Source organism: Mycteria americana, chromosome 1 (genome assembly GCF_035582795.1).
Source record: "Mycteria americana isolate JAX WOST 10 ecotype Jacksonville Zoo and Gardens chromosome 1, USCA_MyAme_1.0, whole genome shotgun sequence".
In the NCBI taxonomy this organism is placed as follows: Eukaryota; Metazoa; Chordata; class Aves; order Ciconiiformes; family Ciconiidae; genus Mycteria; species Mycteria americana.
Window position 1 is genome coordinate 111,633,610 of NC_134365.1, and position 16,847 is coordinate 111,650,456.

General features: G+C 39.4%; 1 protein-coding gene across 1 annotated transcript in view; it reads right to left on the bottom strand.

Moving 5' to 3' along the window:
• Positions 1 to 16,847, bottom strand: part of NRIP1 (nuclear receptor interacting protein 1) — a 188,634-nt gene that overhangs the window by 66,776 nt on the left and 105,011 nt on the right. The gene's annotated exons all lie outside the window — the stretch shown is intronic.

A 16,847-nucleotide genomic window follows, 5' to 3' on the forward strand; every position in this document is an offset into this window, starting at 1 on the left:
AGGCCTCGCATAACAAAATTCGTGTTTAAATGTCCATTTAAGAAATAAGAAAATTAATAAAATTTCTTTATGTAGCAACTCAAGTGTTCTTCCCTCCACTATGGTTTCTGACTAATAGCAGTGTCTACTCATAATTTCACTTTTCCAGCATACAAACAGTAGCCTGAGTGCTTTCCTGAGTCAGGACTTCATAGACACAGGGCAACACTTCTTTCAGATTCAATACAGCATATTTAATTCAGACTTGCTGTGACAGTCCTACCCCAAGCAGGAAAATATCGGACACCTCTGTGGAGGCTTAACAGCAAGTGCTTCTGGCCACTGGGCCCACGCGGTCGTTAAGCATCCCTCTACTTACATCCCGTACATCCCAGGGTGGGTCTCTGCGAAAACTGCTAAGGGGCACAGATGATGTCCCCAGCTGGTGGTAGTGAACAGTTAATACTGAATGGCCTTTTATTATTCTGTTTGCATATCGACCCTCATAGACACACCTCTGGAAGGAGGGCTATGGGGCGGCTCTTTCCCAGCCTCCTTGCTGGATCCTACTGCGGGTTTCCCAAGGATGCCCACTCCTCCATCCCCACTGTAGGCACATCCCAGTACACGCATGCCCACACCCACGCAGCTGCAGGGGTGAGCCTGCGCCTGCGTCACCAGTTACAAACCACGAGGGTGCTTTCAGCGCGATATGTGATCTGATCACAGAGGCCAACGCCTGCTCCCTGTTTCAATGGCACCAGGTGCATCTACACAGACATTTCAGTCCAGAACAGGAGGGCGCTTTGGGAATGCATGCCTTCGTCACCTCCACTTCTTGCCCTCTGGTTCGCACTGTCGGGAGGTCACAGAGCACATGAAATAGATTCTTCCAGGTTAAAAATAGACCAGAAAATAAACCTTAGGAGTACTCATGATGTGCTCCTGCCACTATGGGTGTTTGGCTCATGGGATCAGACCAGAGCTAGTCTGAAATATACCCTCCACATGCATACAGCATGAATATCGGGTCCTACCACACTAACTGTTTCACTCTGCACATCTATTTGAATTGCATCACACTATCTGGTAATGTAGCCAGTATTTTTAAGCAGTAGAAAAACAACGAAAACCAATTGAAAACCAGGCTAATATGGCGCCTTTCCAAGCAAAGGTGCATTTTTGCCAAAATTTTCAGTCTTTTGTCTTCCAGAGTTCTTTTCACCGGGACATACAGGATGATCCCCTAAATAATTATTTGATTTGTGTATTTGTTTTAAGAGGGATTTTTTTTTTTTTCAGTGTTCAGCTGGCTTTAATCAAGAGGTTTGAAAAATCTTCCAAATTCAAAACTTTCAAGAGGCATGCATCCATACTTACCATAACATCTAGGCAGCCTTAAAATTTTTCTGCTAATCTTCTAATAATCCTAACGCAGCAATTTCATGCTCTAGCACATCTGCTTCCAAAAGACATTTTGCAGTTTTTTCTGATTGTGTTTCTGCATCTAAAGAAAACTGAAATAAATGTTACCATTTACATTGAACACTGTTGAGTTCCTAGTGAAGAAGACAAATGATTGCTATGATTGGGAACACCATGATATGCAATAAACATTTAGGGAACCATAAGACATAAACTCACTTGTATTCTTCCTTTTCTTATGGTGAAAAAATTGAGAGGATACCAATTATTGACATTTTGCCCCAGAAGCTTACGGCTTTCCCTTACGGGAACCATTTTCATTCAATAATCTTTGTATTTTTTTTCAGCTAAGTTCTTCTATCTCTGACTACATGGATTCACAATAATTCTATTTTACACCCCAATAACACTAATGCTAGGAGGTTTAAATGAAGCTTTTACTGCTTCCCACATTGTTCCCCAGAGTAGTTCATGGTAAATAGTATCCCTGACAAACAACTGACCACAGATAATCTTCATCTTGCTGAGACAAGAAGCAAAGATTTTTTTTTCTTTCATTTATGTTATAGCCATGAGAAAGAACAATTTATGTGCTCAAATACAGAATTCACAATGCTACTTGTTTGATTATTTCCTAGTCAATAAATCCATAATCTCCTGGGCTGCTGAGTATCACTATGTTTAATGCTTGAGGAAGTAAAGCCCAGTTGAATAAAGAGATAAAATACCTCCACTCTGTAAGGAAAATTTTGCTAAGGGGCAACACTAAAATATTGGTGTATGTCCTAAGGGTAAAACCCAACGCAGTCTGAATTACAAACCCTGCTGCAGTGTCTGACAGATTCATGGATGCTTCTCACTTTTGCTTGCCTACTGTACTTGCCAGTTCCTGGGAAATAGTTGTCTCTGTCACTTTTTGTATCCAAACAATATCCCCCTTGAGTTTTAACTGCTACACAAATAGAAATATGACATAAAGGACAAAGGATAATTTTGGCCTGCTGACATTTTTTGTGTCCGTGGGTTAAAGAAAGTTAATAAGAGAGTTTACTGTGTGTACCACTTGCACACTAAAAACGTTCCTCGAGAGGTTAAAAGTTCAAAGTTGAGTCAAAGTCTGCACTGCCTCCCCTCTTCCCTTTTAATTATCTGAGGTCAGGAAGTTAATAATACCAGAAATCCCCAGTAGAGACCTCTTGCTCAGTGTATGAACTTTAAACTTGTTCAGTTTTTTTCAAAGGGTAAAAAGTTCAGTGAAAACACAGTGGATTTTCCCTCTGGTCTCCACCAATTCAACCTCAAGGGTTAAAAGTTTAACTGTAAAAGAGAAACCTTTGTTCTCTGAGCTACATTTACAGAGTTCACTTATTAAAAGGTAAAGATTTCAAACAGCAGCTAAAGTCCAAAGTGATTCTTTTCCACAATGATGAAAATATTGCAATAAAAGAAAGTCCTTTGATCTGTTATCACTTCCCTCAGAAGTGACTGTCAAAACTTATTTTTCTCTTTATTTTGAACTTTGGACGAGTAATGGAGCCACATGGGTCCCTAAGGCCACGTATATCTGTTAAACATCAACATGCTGCATTTATGAATTTGTCCTATATTTTTCAGCCAGACAATATCTTTTCCCTACTGAAACATTTACGGCAGATGTTTCTCCACCAGGACTTTTTGCACAGTTTATTTCACACAAGCTCAGGTTCACCAGTTCTGTCAATGGTGAATGTGTCAAGTATAGGTGTTTTCATTATCTTCATTCTCTAAAGAATAAGGTCCTCATGCTGACCTCTTAGCAACTATGCTGCTGGAAAATATACAAAACAGTTAATGTAAAATATATCTGGTTTTATGTAACACAGTTCAGACTTGTGCTATGGGAGTTCCCTGAGGGGTATTCAGTAGGTGCAAAGAGACTGATACTAATTGGTGCGGGTCAAAAGGTTTCCAAAAAGAGGAAAAACCAACAAAAATGATACTTTTGTTTTTAGTATTTATCCTGTGTCTAATGGCCAGGATAAGCATTTATAAAACTGAAATAGGAAATGTGCTTGGCTTGGAAGATAATAGATTGCTATACGTGAATTTGGGATAACTGCAGTCTTAAAAAACAACAAATTCTAATTTGGGCTGTCCTTAGGGAATTTCTCATAATGTGAGTTTTGGATTGCCATGGCGTGAGTCATCTTTTTATTAAAGATCAGCTTATTAAAGTTCAAATATTCCCAGAACAGTTCCGTCCTGCTTCCTTTATAAAGAAGTTGAAGCTCAGCATTTCAGTCTTGCTGTATCCACAAGCAAAAATCTCTGACAGTGTGCCTGAAAGTGCTGCTCTGACCGATACCTGTGACTCTGTTCTTTGATACAAACCTCAGCAAAATCAATACGAGCTCTCACTTCAGCATGCTTTAGATCTGACCATCTCACTCTCAGAACATAACTGAGGATTTTTTTTCCTCATCCTGCTCCACCCGACCCATGCTTTGGAGGACGATTCAGTTTTGAGAAATTAAGCTTTGAATCTAACTCAGCTCTAGAATTTCTTGCACTGGGATATAACCCACGCTTTGCATTTCCAGGCCTTTCTCACAGAATAATGTTCACTACTGTGTCTATAAAATAACATGCACTTCGCAAGGTACCTGCAAATCTTCACTATTAGGAAGCTTGTCCTAAACTACCCTTTTGATTTTTAGTTCTCCTACAGACTTTGCATGACCTGCTATTCCATTTAACCTATCATTCATCAAGCATCTCTCCTTTATCATTTTGGTCACTTGTTTACGCTGTCAGGTGAAGACTGGAGAAAAAATAAGTTTTCCTTGAATATTCTGAGAAACATTGTCTCTCTCCTTTATGTCATCAGCAATTCACTCCAACACATGAGCTGTTTCAAGTTCAGTTCAGTAGGGAAGTTTTACTGTTTTGGCAGAACTAGCTTACTAGGTCCAGCGGTCCCACAGTTCAGCTAATGGTGGTGACCTCACGAGAGGGTCTAGTGGGGCCAGCCCAGCTGTATTTACATCAGTCTCTCCAAAGAGGGTGCTTGGCACTAACTCTGCATGACCTTCTTAGCGAGCTCCGTTCAAACCCCAAACTCACAAATTCACAACAGGTTCTGTAGGTTACAGGCCATCCAGACAGAGGAAAGGATGACTGAATCTGATTATGAAACCATTTACGAGAACTGCAATAGGTAGCATAGCATAATTTTTTTATTGGAAGAGGTCCCTTTTGGACATAATTGTCATTTTACTCAACTAATTATTATTGTGGTTAATACCAAAAAAGAAGCAGACTGTTCAATACAGCTGACACTGACGATATTTGTGCAAAGCATGACTGTTTCACAAATATAGTCCGAGTTCAAGTGATTCCAGGACCAAATTGAATACCTGGCAATCAGAGCTCCATAAATTATCATTTTAAATGGAGCGTACTTTTTCAGCTTCAGTGAGACACGAACTATTCTAGTTCACTTTTGCTTCCCTATCAGTCTCCACATAGGCCCTTCTGCCTTTGACTATAGCTGTTCCATGTCTCAGCTCTGCCTTTCTACAGGCTAACTCAAACAGGCTTTTGCTGTGTCTTAACCTTCAGGCTAAAAAATTAAGTTGTTGTTTTTCTTTGCAGTAAAAGAAACTTCATGGGCAAAATTGCTAACACATACTGTACTCTCCTGAAGCTGGGTTGCTGGGGTTTTTTTGATAGTGCAATTGTAGCCACAGAGTTCAAAACCAGTACTTCAGAGAGTTTCTTTACTCATCTCTGCCATCAACTCACCCCCTTCACATGCGTGCATCTATACAAAAAGCACTTCTGACTGCAAAACTCAGCCTCTGACCACCAGGATAGGAGAAGTGCTTTCTAGAACAAGAGCTCTGACCCACGAGCACCATCAAGTTGCACTGGGAAGAGCAGAGGATTACGCTTCCCACCTGCCTTCCTGGCTGGCGAAACAGCCAAGTATTTCTGCTCTCCTGTTGTCTCATTCTACTGCTCTGAGTATTAATAGACTATGCAGTAGTTTAAATTAAAACAAATCAGCCATGAGCTGTGGTAGCTTATATGCAATCACACATTCAGGTCTGTTGCCTCTCCATCGAGGGTGATGACCTCCCACTGAAGAATGGGGAAGGGTGTTAACCTTTGAAATTTCACCAAAAGGAGTCACTGGCACTTGTGAGAAGAGCCCTGAATGACACACTATACTTGGGGGGGGAAGGTGAGGGGTGGTTATTGGCTGTTTTCATCATCTCTGCACTTTGTCATGACTCTACGGTTTGTTTCATTTGCAATTCCTCCTTCTAATTCTCTGCTAAGTCATTCTGCACCACTTGTGCCCTTTTACTGTAAACCTAACTGACAAAGCTCTGTCCCTTGCCCTGCAGGAACATACTGCCATGATAGATACTAGGAAAAATCAAAGTAATTTGAATGTCTTTCCTACAGAGAAAGCTCTTCTGGAGGAGATGCTCCTCATGACATATTCTGTATGAGAAGAGAAGAAGAGAGAATAGATTCAATCACCATATGCCACAAAAAGCCACCCACAGATAGCACATAATCTGATGCTATAGCCCCTAAGTTTAGACCTAATGGGTCCCTTTGAACAAATGGATCTTTCCTCATAATGTTGCCCCTGCTCGTCTAAAATGGAAACAGCCAAGAAAAATAGCTGGATGGTAGCTGCCCACAGTACATTTCACATGAAACTTGTAAAAAAAATCAGTCGCAAGGCAGTGAATAGCAGACTGCTACCTACAGACAGCTCTAACAAGCACTTTGGGTTCTTATTATTCTTTTATTGTAGCATTTTCATGGCTATTATTTTACTAGACTGGACCCACTTAATAAAAGGATAATGTATCTTGTGAGTGGATGATCAGATTATCTATCTGACAGCTGCAGACAAAGGTGATGTGAAAAGGGAAAGATCCTCCTCTGCACCTGAATCCTTCTACAGGTGATTCATTTGCAATCTCTGTAGCCACGTACAACAGATCTTACGGGAAGGGTAGGATTAAGTTGATGTTAATGCTAATTTAATTATTTACTAAGTCAGAGGAGAGAAAATCTCTTCTTCCCTTATGAATACAAACTCTCTTCTGAGCTCAGAGTCTGGTGTGCTGACCACCATTAGGTCCATGGTTACACTTGCAAAAATTATGTCCCATGCAACCAAGAGAAATGAAAGGTCAGAGTTTTAAAATAATCCCTCAAGACCCAGAGCTCTGAAGTACTGAGCCTTTCGTCCTTTCAAGAACAGCAACAAACTGAAATTCTTCAGGGTGTGAAAAAAGCCTGAAGTAAGCTTTGCAAATGAAAACACATGGCATGTCCCTTTTCTCCCATGCAGGGAGCACACATGTAGGGAACAACTTGGTTCAGTTTGGAATGTACTGGCCATTGAAACACAGTTTCTTCTAAAGACATAGCAGAGTTAAAAGAGTAGACCTCAATTAAAGCAGAAGGATGAGCACAGAACAATACTAAAATGGCTACATACTCTCATCAGAACCAACTGTGAGATGAGTAGTCCTGAAACAATGGAGTCTTCCAAAAAAACCCCCACAAATTATCTTAAACACACAGATTTTGCAACCGACTTTCATGTTAGCCCTCTTATTCCTTTTACAGACAAAGAACATTGAAGGTCATTACAGCAAAGAGCTCCAGGCAAATTTCTCAAAGAAGTTCACAACCCCTCATGAAGACAATTCACTTCCATAAATTATTGTGTGATAACTAGTATGAACATTGAAAAGATTTGGGCAGTACCCAGTGGAAAAGAAAAATCTGCTTTGAACTATCCAAAAATATAAGCAAGCCACGTAGAAATAATTAATCATATACAACCCATTACAATTAAAAGTGTATTCTTAAATAGCTTCTTGATTGAGAACAAATGCCTCATTAATCTGGAACATATCGACTTAGGAACACAAGAAATGTCAAGTAGAGAATGATGACCGACATGACATGGGACTCCACATGCTGCATGTGCTCCATCTCAAAGGCTCACAGAGAACAGTCAATGCAAAGGTCAGTGGATGTGGTGAGGTGGAAAAAAAATCCCCTGACATTTGATTTTTTTAAAGTCAGATTATTTCATTGTAGACCACTAAACATTATAGGAGTTCTAAAGTGGTTGCATTACCATCCCATCTGCTATTGTTTTCAGACATGCCTTCTACCACAGTATTTCTCTGGGAACATTTCTACTGCTATTATGTTTTTAAAAAATTGTTTTGTTGCAGCTGTATCTTACTGTATGTCCACATAATACTTTCTAGGCAAATGTGAGCTTGCCCTGTCCATGATACAAGTGAATTAAGAGGGGTGCAACCACACTGGAACAGCTCCAAACCTGATCCAATACATCTTACCTTTCAGCAGGGTTTACTGTCCTGGGCTTGGTACCATGTTATTCAGTTGGCAATTATGTTGCTCAACACAAGGTAAGCTCTTGGAAACCTCCTTTTAGACTGAAACATATGCTTTAAAAAGGCTTCACCATTCAATGTTATAAAACTTCATTGCTAATTTCTCAAAGGTCATAGTCTAACATAAAAATCTTTCACTGTTACAACACTGTAGTTTAGAGAGGAAATTTTCATTTCAATAATATTTTTGCAGTAGAATCTCTGGTGCAAAAAGCATAAGAGTGTTTTTCCTTAAAAATTTAATTTTGTTGGTAGGTTTCACCCAGGGAGTCAGACCTGGCTATGGTGGCAAAACCAATCTTTTCAGGTCTTAATTACACTACCACCAGCAAGCCTTGGTAGCAGAGCTGCAGCAGCAGACCTCTTTCAGCTGTGAATTTGGCCTTAGACAATTAGGCCATTTGGTCTCACCACCAGTTTGAAATAAAGAGGGTTTATATAGCTGCTTTGCAGCTTTGAAAGCTCAGCTAGCAACTCTTCTTTCCTGTTGTCTACACGAGGAAGGCCCTAAAGTGTCCATTTGTGGCTTGCCCTGCCACCATGTATATGCTGCCATTTTCCTGCCATGGCAAGATGTCACCTTTGACAAAAATGCAGATTCATGTCATGTTTCCAGTTTCTCAAAAGCAAGAGAACTTTCTGTAAAAACCAAAAGCATATATGGGGAAAATTTGGATTTTGCTGAAAAGTTGTTTCCTGGTTCAGAAAGAACTCCACTGTACTAACGTTGTCCCTCTGGCTGGACTGCAGCAATAGAGCACAGGAGTTCTCTGGTGAGCTGTTTATGGGAGCTGATGATGATCTGTCTCATATCTTTATTCTCCTCTATGTCCCAGATTGTATTTGCTATTATACAGAGTGAAGTTCAGGAGATTTGTTGGACCGGGGTTAAACCTGTTACTATTTCAAAATGTTTTAAAATTTATTCCAATTCAGTTTCTGTACAGTACAGTATAGTGTACGGATACTTATGCAATCATGTTTAAATTGCCTGAAAAGGAGGAGGTTTATAGAAAAAAATAAAATTTTACAAGCATGGGGAAGTGTCTTGCCTGCACCAGCTGTCCAATCAGAGGATAATGCAATACAGCATAATTTACCTTTCACACATAACCAACAAGATTTCAGAAACAAGTACTAAAATCAAAATCTCACAGAAAGCTTGATTTAAATGAGAAGCATTGAAGTAATGCTTTGTCAAATAATTCTGAACAACAAATGCATTAAAGGACATCGCAGACTTCACAGAGCTATTCCATGAACAGAGAACAGCTACATTCATCAAATAAAGTACTAATTGAATGTACGTCATTCTAACCTCTCTGGATATTGCGGCAGGAAGATTTTTCTTATCACTTTCATTTCTCAGTGACATAGTTAAAAACGTTTAAAAACATATTCTGAAAATAGTACTATAATTGGATCATGCTGTTTATTTTACTGTAGCTCATCTAGACGTCTCTTATGCTTTTCCAGCCTGGCAGTTCCCTTTGGGGGGAGCCTTAGCTCCCATCACTCACTCACCATCATAGAGGTTGCTGTGTTTTCACTGGTGATCAGAAAAATGGGAAAAAATTGTCAAGAATACTGTATTCTGATAAAGCTGGGTGTAGGCGACAAGGTTCTCAGAAACAGTTGTGTAGTTCGATACTGTCAGGTGAAATGTGGGACCACAGCAGGGGCTAGGCAACTAGTAGTTTATTGATCATATATCCATGCTCCAGCCATGCGGGGGGTTGCAGGGGAAAAGCAGACAGTTGGGTCAGGTGTCCAGTTGGAGCTCAGCTCAGGGACATCCCTGCCTCAACTTATATATTTTTTCTTTTTAACAGCAGATGACATATATCATGCCCAGGTGGTTACACAACAAACAATACACCGTTGCAATAAATAGAAGCTAGGGTCACCACGACCTGATGATCGTCAGCAGTGGCAGGATGTTCACTCCGTGAACTGGGACGAGATAGCGCATGCCGAGCCATGTCCTTGACTCCTTGCCAACCTCCCGAGCCCTCCCCTTGCACTGGGTGCCATTGCAGAGGACATGTATTACTAAACTGAGTTCAAGTTTTCAGATGCAGGGTAGGAAAAGTGAGTGAAATTCTGTGACCTGTTCCCTATACCTTCATCTGTAACGATCTCCTCAGTGTATAGGATCAATCTCTCTTGTATCCTTGCACTTCTCTCCTTCCAAACAACGTCCAAACATTGTCTTTGCTCTTACAGCACCATATGATGCCCAGTGGATATGTCTGTTTTGGCTCTATCGGTTCATCACCATGAACTGATCAATTATCTGCCACGTGACTCCACCGAAATCTATTAACATTTGTCAGTAATTTAAGTAGGTGAGCATATTTTTAAAACACACTTCATTTTCACACATGGAAACTTCACTAGGTGATAGTAAGTTATAGTTTAAAATAAATCCTCAGATAATCTATTACTTCAGTTAAATTTAATCCTTTAAATAAACTGCAGAAACTCAGAGACAAAGGTGAGAAGGATACTGAGGTAAAGAAAGTCTACAGGGAGATGATATGCAAAGAAACTAGTAAGAAAAACTTTCTCATGTACTACCCACATGTGCCATCTGCATGGCTGGTGAATCAGAGTTTAGGGTATTTTCTTCTGTTATTTGAGTTTCAAGGAAACCATATGTGGCAGATTTTAGAAACGCATTCTTCTCCGTCCATAACAATGCTGCCGATGGTCCTTGGGTGGATCCAAATTTGGTCGTGCTGAATACAGTGTACAGCACACACCTCTGCCAAACCATGCAGAGAGCCCCTCAAGCAGCAGAAACGTATGCCTGCCTCACCAGAAAGGATCAGGCTGCAGCATTTTTAAGAGAACAGTCTGGGCTTTTCAATTTTAGTCAGATCCTTATCATTTTGCTAACATGAATTTTAAGGGGTGACACTGATTTTTTTCATATTGAACATCATCTTTTTGCACTGAACTATCTTCTTTTGGTTGACACTGTCTAATAATTGGTCTAATCTTCATTAATACCTCTGGTGTTCATCATGGCAACATTAATCATGACGACCTCATTTGGTGTTAATCTAGATGTCATATACAAGTTTGTAGAAATTCCATTGTAATCCAGCATTAATTAGTTTACTGTTCCTGCCAATTCTGATGGAAAATTTAAGCCCTACAGCACAAAAATCATTCTGAGAATTGTTGAAGTCTTGTGTACACTCTGCATACTTGGTAAGACGTTTAATGACTATTGTTATTGCTTTTATTAAGTTATTTGCTTAAAATATATTTCAGCTGTCTCATAAACCAACATTAAAATGTTTACCATTACTTGCTTCATAGTAACATAAGTACAATAGCTGTCAATTATCTAATGCTTAAACAGCTTTGAACAGCAGTTTAAGCCAATCCAACTAACTTTGTACTGAGACAGTTTAGGAGAATTCATACCCCTTCCGAGGTACCTCTGCTCTTCCCTTCAGCTTGGGGGGTGACCGTGCAGTGGCCAGTAACATCTTAAACATGCAGGGTTGTGTTTGCAGTCATTGGCTGACCATGGCCTTAGGCTCCTAAGAACTCAATTTAATTTTAAAACTGAGACTTCAAATGACATTCCAGATGTCTTTCAGCAAAACAGGGACTTACGTACTGACTGGCTGAAAATGGTATTTATAATTTCTTACCTTTTCTCCTGTTCATAGCTTGTCCCTCCAAATATTAAACCTGAACCACAACTAAGACTCTGCTTTAGCCATCTGTGTTCTATTGTTTGCTGTCAGCTTCTTATTCCTTGCATTACACAGTTGTTCATTTGATGTTCCAAATCTACTAATAGCATTTCTCAATAAATCCAGGAATAAAATGTATTTTAAAAAACTTACGGTATTGGTGTTATGGTGTCTTTCACTACCTTTCATGTGAATTTCTAAGAGAGTTAAAGGAGAAGATTTCAGTTTTCTAATTAGGTTTCTTTCATAACGCCATTGTATCGGTAACAAAGCCTAGATGGCACATTATGAGAGCATGACAGTGGAGTAAGGGAAGGCATATCCATGGAGTAGGAGTCAGGAAAAATAGATCTCAGCTACAGACTTCTTGTATACTATGACTCATTCAACCGTACAGCCCTTTCCCGTGTCATGGACTTTGCCATCTAAAATGAAGAAGAAATTATGTTGAACTTGTGGAGTTTCCATACATCTGTCAGAGCAGATGATCAAGCTTCTGCACCTTACAGAGTCCATAAAATTCAAGTGCAACCTCATGTGGCACCTTGAAAGAAGCATGCTCTGTCTATGTTTTACTAATGCTTCTTAAGAAGTCACCCAAGCATAAATAAGCCATGGTATTTCACACATAGTCCCACTCAGGATAATAAAACTCAGCACTGCATAGAGACCACAGTCCAGCTTCCACCTTATAACTTTACAACTTAACTCTGGTGTCCTGAATTGTGCCATGTTCTAGTCTAGAGACACCGACAAACAGACCAGACCTCCCTTTTTGACCTTCTGCTACCTGATGCCCTTACAAATTACACATCTAAACCACCACAGGCTCAAACTTCAGAGCAAAACTCAGGTAAAAGCTTTACGTCTCAGAAAATACCTCTGAACTAAGCTGTGCCTAGAAATCTCTCCAGCTCTGTGAATAAATGCCACTGAATTTTCAGTTATTTATAGCTATGTAATAGGGCAGGAATAATTGTCTCTTGGCTAGACAGATTCTTGGTAGCAACAAACTGAAATCACAAGAAGAAAGAATTCTATGCTCTTGACATCCCTTACATTACTACTCGTGATAAATTATTTCTACTACCTCCAAATACACTTACATTTTTTAAATACAGAAACTTGTACACCCAGGTTAAAAAAAATCACAATTCTGCAATAGAAAGGAAACTCATTTCTTTTCATGTGTGAAAATATGCATTACGTTGGATCAATGAAAGTGTTTCTACAGCAGACTCGAAAAGAATAATGAGACTATGAGAAAGACTGACAGCTGACTTAGGTATTCACTAGAAAATATTTAGCTACACAATTAACCTCGACTGGACAGCAAACTTGTAGATAGTCAAATAAAAAGAAAATTAATTCCACCCTAAAACTCTTCTATATAATTCCAGATTGCACCTATTTCATGTGCCTGCCAAGAAAAGTGTGCTGAAAGAGAAACCTATTCTCTCTCCTTCAGTCCAGCATTGGTTGAAAGTCCCCAGCCAGAAAGACAGTTACATCAGAAGAATTATGCTGTCTTGTAAAAAAAAAGAAAAATCACAGTTTAACAGGGAAAAGGCTAATGAATGCTTCAATGGCATAGCAATAAGATTTTTAGGAAGTATTGCATGAAACCATACATTAAAAAGAATAGTGTTATCATAGTAATAATGTATAATTATCCCTTCACACTTATCTCACCTCAAATAGGCTTACTAAAGAAGGCAAGAACTAATACCCTTATTTTACAGCTAGCATACCACAGAGCAAAATATCACTCTCAAAGTTGTGTAGTAGAGCACATAATGAGCTCAGGCAGCCTGCACAACTTTGGCTTCGCTGCATCGCTCTGTTTCAGTAAATAAAAAACCATACAAGATTATGTGCAGAAGAAAATAGTGTTTTACGGATCTCTGACTGCATGATGTGTCAAAGCCTTACTACAGAACTCTGCAACCTAGCGTACCTGTTTGCCAGTCTTCAGAGTCCAGGGAAAAGAAACAGTTTAAAACCGATAAGAGATGAGAAGAAATATTTCATCCAGTTTCTAAAGTTGTTTCGATACTAAAATTTTATAAAACAGCACCTACGTACCCCAGTACTTGCATACAAACTTAGACTTTATGTTACAGCTATTCAGGGGGCCCCATTCTTAGTGTATATTAGAATATTCAGCTATATCAACCTGCTTGCTTTATTTCCAAAAATGTTGAGTAAAGATTTATACTTACCATATTCATTGAAAACTTAGTGAAAATCCCAGCTAGCTAAATACAAACACATACATACCTGCAACATTACAGAAGTAAATAAGAAGGCTAATAATCAGCTAAATTCTAAGACAGTAGGATTGCAAAATGCCACCTGTTTTGCATAGGACTTCGCAATTTTGGGCGTCTAAGTGCTGCACCAGGGCACAGCGTTATTGTTGCTATGTCTTAGCTGAGGGACATGGTAAAGTGCCATCCCTGAGAGCTAGAGGCACATCAGAAGGCATGTGCCTCACCAGCAACGTGGAGACTCATTAGAAGGCCAAAGACGGAGTCAGGTCATACGAGACAATGGACCACGGGGTTATAGGCCTGGGGGGGGATTTGGGCAACATCACAACCTGCAAGGAAGGGCTTGAATGACTTACAACCAGTAAGAAAACTCTAAGACTGAAATACATTTTAAGCATGTAATCTCCCATCATGTGGTATTATTCAGGAAGCTGCTTGAGCTTGGAGGTGACAGGGCTTATTCTCTTAGTCAGAGCTGGTGCGTTAGCAGGAGATTATTGCTGTGCATGTAACAGAAAAGGAAAAGGATTGCAGCGCTTGTGACGTAGGAGAGAAAGGAGGTTACGCAGCACGAGCCAGAGAAGGGACAAGATCTACAGGCACAATGGAAGGAGCACGTGACGATCCCCGTGACTAATAATGAAAGGGCTGGCAGCCTCTCTCATAATAATAATGATAGGTTGTTTAAAGTTGAAACCACAGTAACTGCATCTCAAAGCAAAAAGTCACTGAATGTTCATTTTTAGAGGAAAAAAAAAGTGTTAATTGTGAAATGTATGTTAGATTAGTAGCTTTGAGAGGAAGCTAAGCATTCCTGTATATTCCTGTACAGTTTGCTGGACAGGAATGATTCATTCGGATATGCAAAAATTGCTATGTTCACTTGACAGATGGCTGAAGTCCTCAAAAGCAAGCCGGATAAGCTGACTCCATTGCTTTCACTAGGGCTGAACCTGTGCCATCATTTTTCAGAATCAATACCTAGAGATGCTTCCAAGGCATCACAATAAAATTTTGGCATTGTTACAAATGAGAAAGCACCCTCTTCAGATCTGCATGTGTGTGCTGCCTTTCAGGTAGACGGGAGCTTCTAAATCTTTCATCCCTCTTACAGCAACAAGAAAGAACTACTGTGCACTTAAGGCAACCAGTGGGGATAGGGAAGGCATTGAATAAGGTTCACTGCAGTTTCAACACCCAATTTATACTTTTCCAAATGAGATAAAAAGTAATAAGGTTGCAAATCCCTCTAGTTAAGACTATCACATCACTGTATGCATAGAAGAGTAAGCAGCTGGTAATTCAAGTTACTGATTTACATTTACCAGACATATGAAAGGCTAGAATTTATTTCAAAAAAAATCAATATATGGATTAGTAAGGGTTTGGGGCACATAGGCTCTTGTCATAGTCATTCCAAGCACTCTTTTGTCATCTTGTCACATGGAAATCAACTGAAGGATGGTTATTATTCTTTTTTATGGGAAAAGGCAGCAACAGCAGCAGCATGCCTGTTTCATCTCTGGGGATTTTCCCACATATTTTCTATCTTTGATTTTCAGTCTTTGGCTTTTGCACCCATCTTTCCTTGTAATTCTGCTACATTTTCTGCTTTATGTTCTTCTGCGCTCAGTAAGAGTTATGACACCCAGTCTATCTTTTTTAAGGACCTGCAGAGTTTTTAATAGTATAGGTGGGTTCCAAAACTTCATTATTGCTTCTTGACTGCACTACGCTTAAAAACCCAGACCATAAGATACATCTAAATCTGTTACCAAAAACTGTTTGACTTTTGCCCTGTATACTTCCATGCTCTGCTTCTTCTCTCTTGCAGAGATGCATTAATCCTACTGTGCTCTGAGGCCGCTCTTGGTAGTTTCTCTGTACGCCTTAGCTTTTATTGTTCTAGAGTTGAAATACTACCATAATGCCACTTACTGCCTGACTGCTGACCAGCTGGTTTTTCTTGGATGCCATGTCTAACCAGTCAACTTTGGAGTTATTTTGGAGGCTGGGAAGAAAAAGGTAGAGGGGCAGGGTAGCAGGGCAGCATAAACAGTTAAATAGGAGGAAGTATGGAAGAGATCTAACAGAGGAACTTCAGCTACTATAATTACCAGAGCTTCAGTTTAACTGTGCTACACTGATTTTTGCAAAATGAGCTTCTTATCTATTAAAGATGAAGCTGAGAGCTTCAGTCTGTTGGCCTAGTTCCTTGCTAAGGCTATCTCCAGAGATGCAGCATTCCTGGTGACTTTAACAGCATAATTCCATCAGAGTGTCTTTAAACCTTGGATATTTCATTTCACATTACCTCCATTATCCAGTTGCTTTGTTCAGCAGCTTTGAAATATTATATAACATCAATCTCTCTTGTCCCCTTGAATACAAAATATTACTATTAATCCTTTTGCAACTGTGAATCTAGGTTATATGATTTCTTCTGTAGACTTTTTCTAAAGTTGATAGAAAATGCAGCAAAGGTCTTTTCTTGATTTAAATTTTAGAACTTGTTCCAAATGTAAAACTACTCTATTGGCCTTTGGGCAGTATATCAAGTGAGGCAGACATATTTAAGCAAAACATTGGATGCAGTGAAACTGATAAGGTGCTGATACAGTCTTCTGGGCATTTTCAAATCTGTAGACTGAAATCATTATAGAATTTAGATGTGCGTCAAAAATCTAAGGCTGAACTTCTTTGTGATGAGAAGCTTGGGGGTTTTATGTCATGGTATTTCACAGACTCTAACTTCAGTGTTGTATCTCTTCTCACAAATTACTCAGAAGTTACTCAGGTAGGAAAAATATACATTCAGCCTAGTTGTCTCTAACACATGAAATACATCCTAAGTTTTTGGGAAATATTGTGAGAAAGTTTGTAACTACATTCTCTACATTCACATTAAGAAGCTTCATAATCTAAGCCATTAAACCAGTGATGATAAAATAAATTATATTCTTATTAAGGCTATGCATCTAAAAGCTGGTAAATGAAAAGTGACTTTG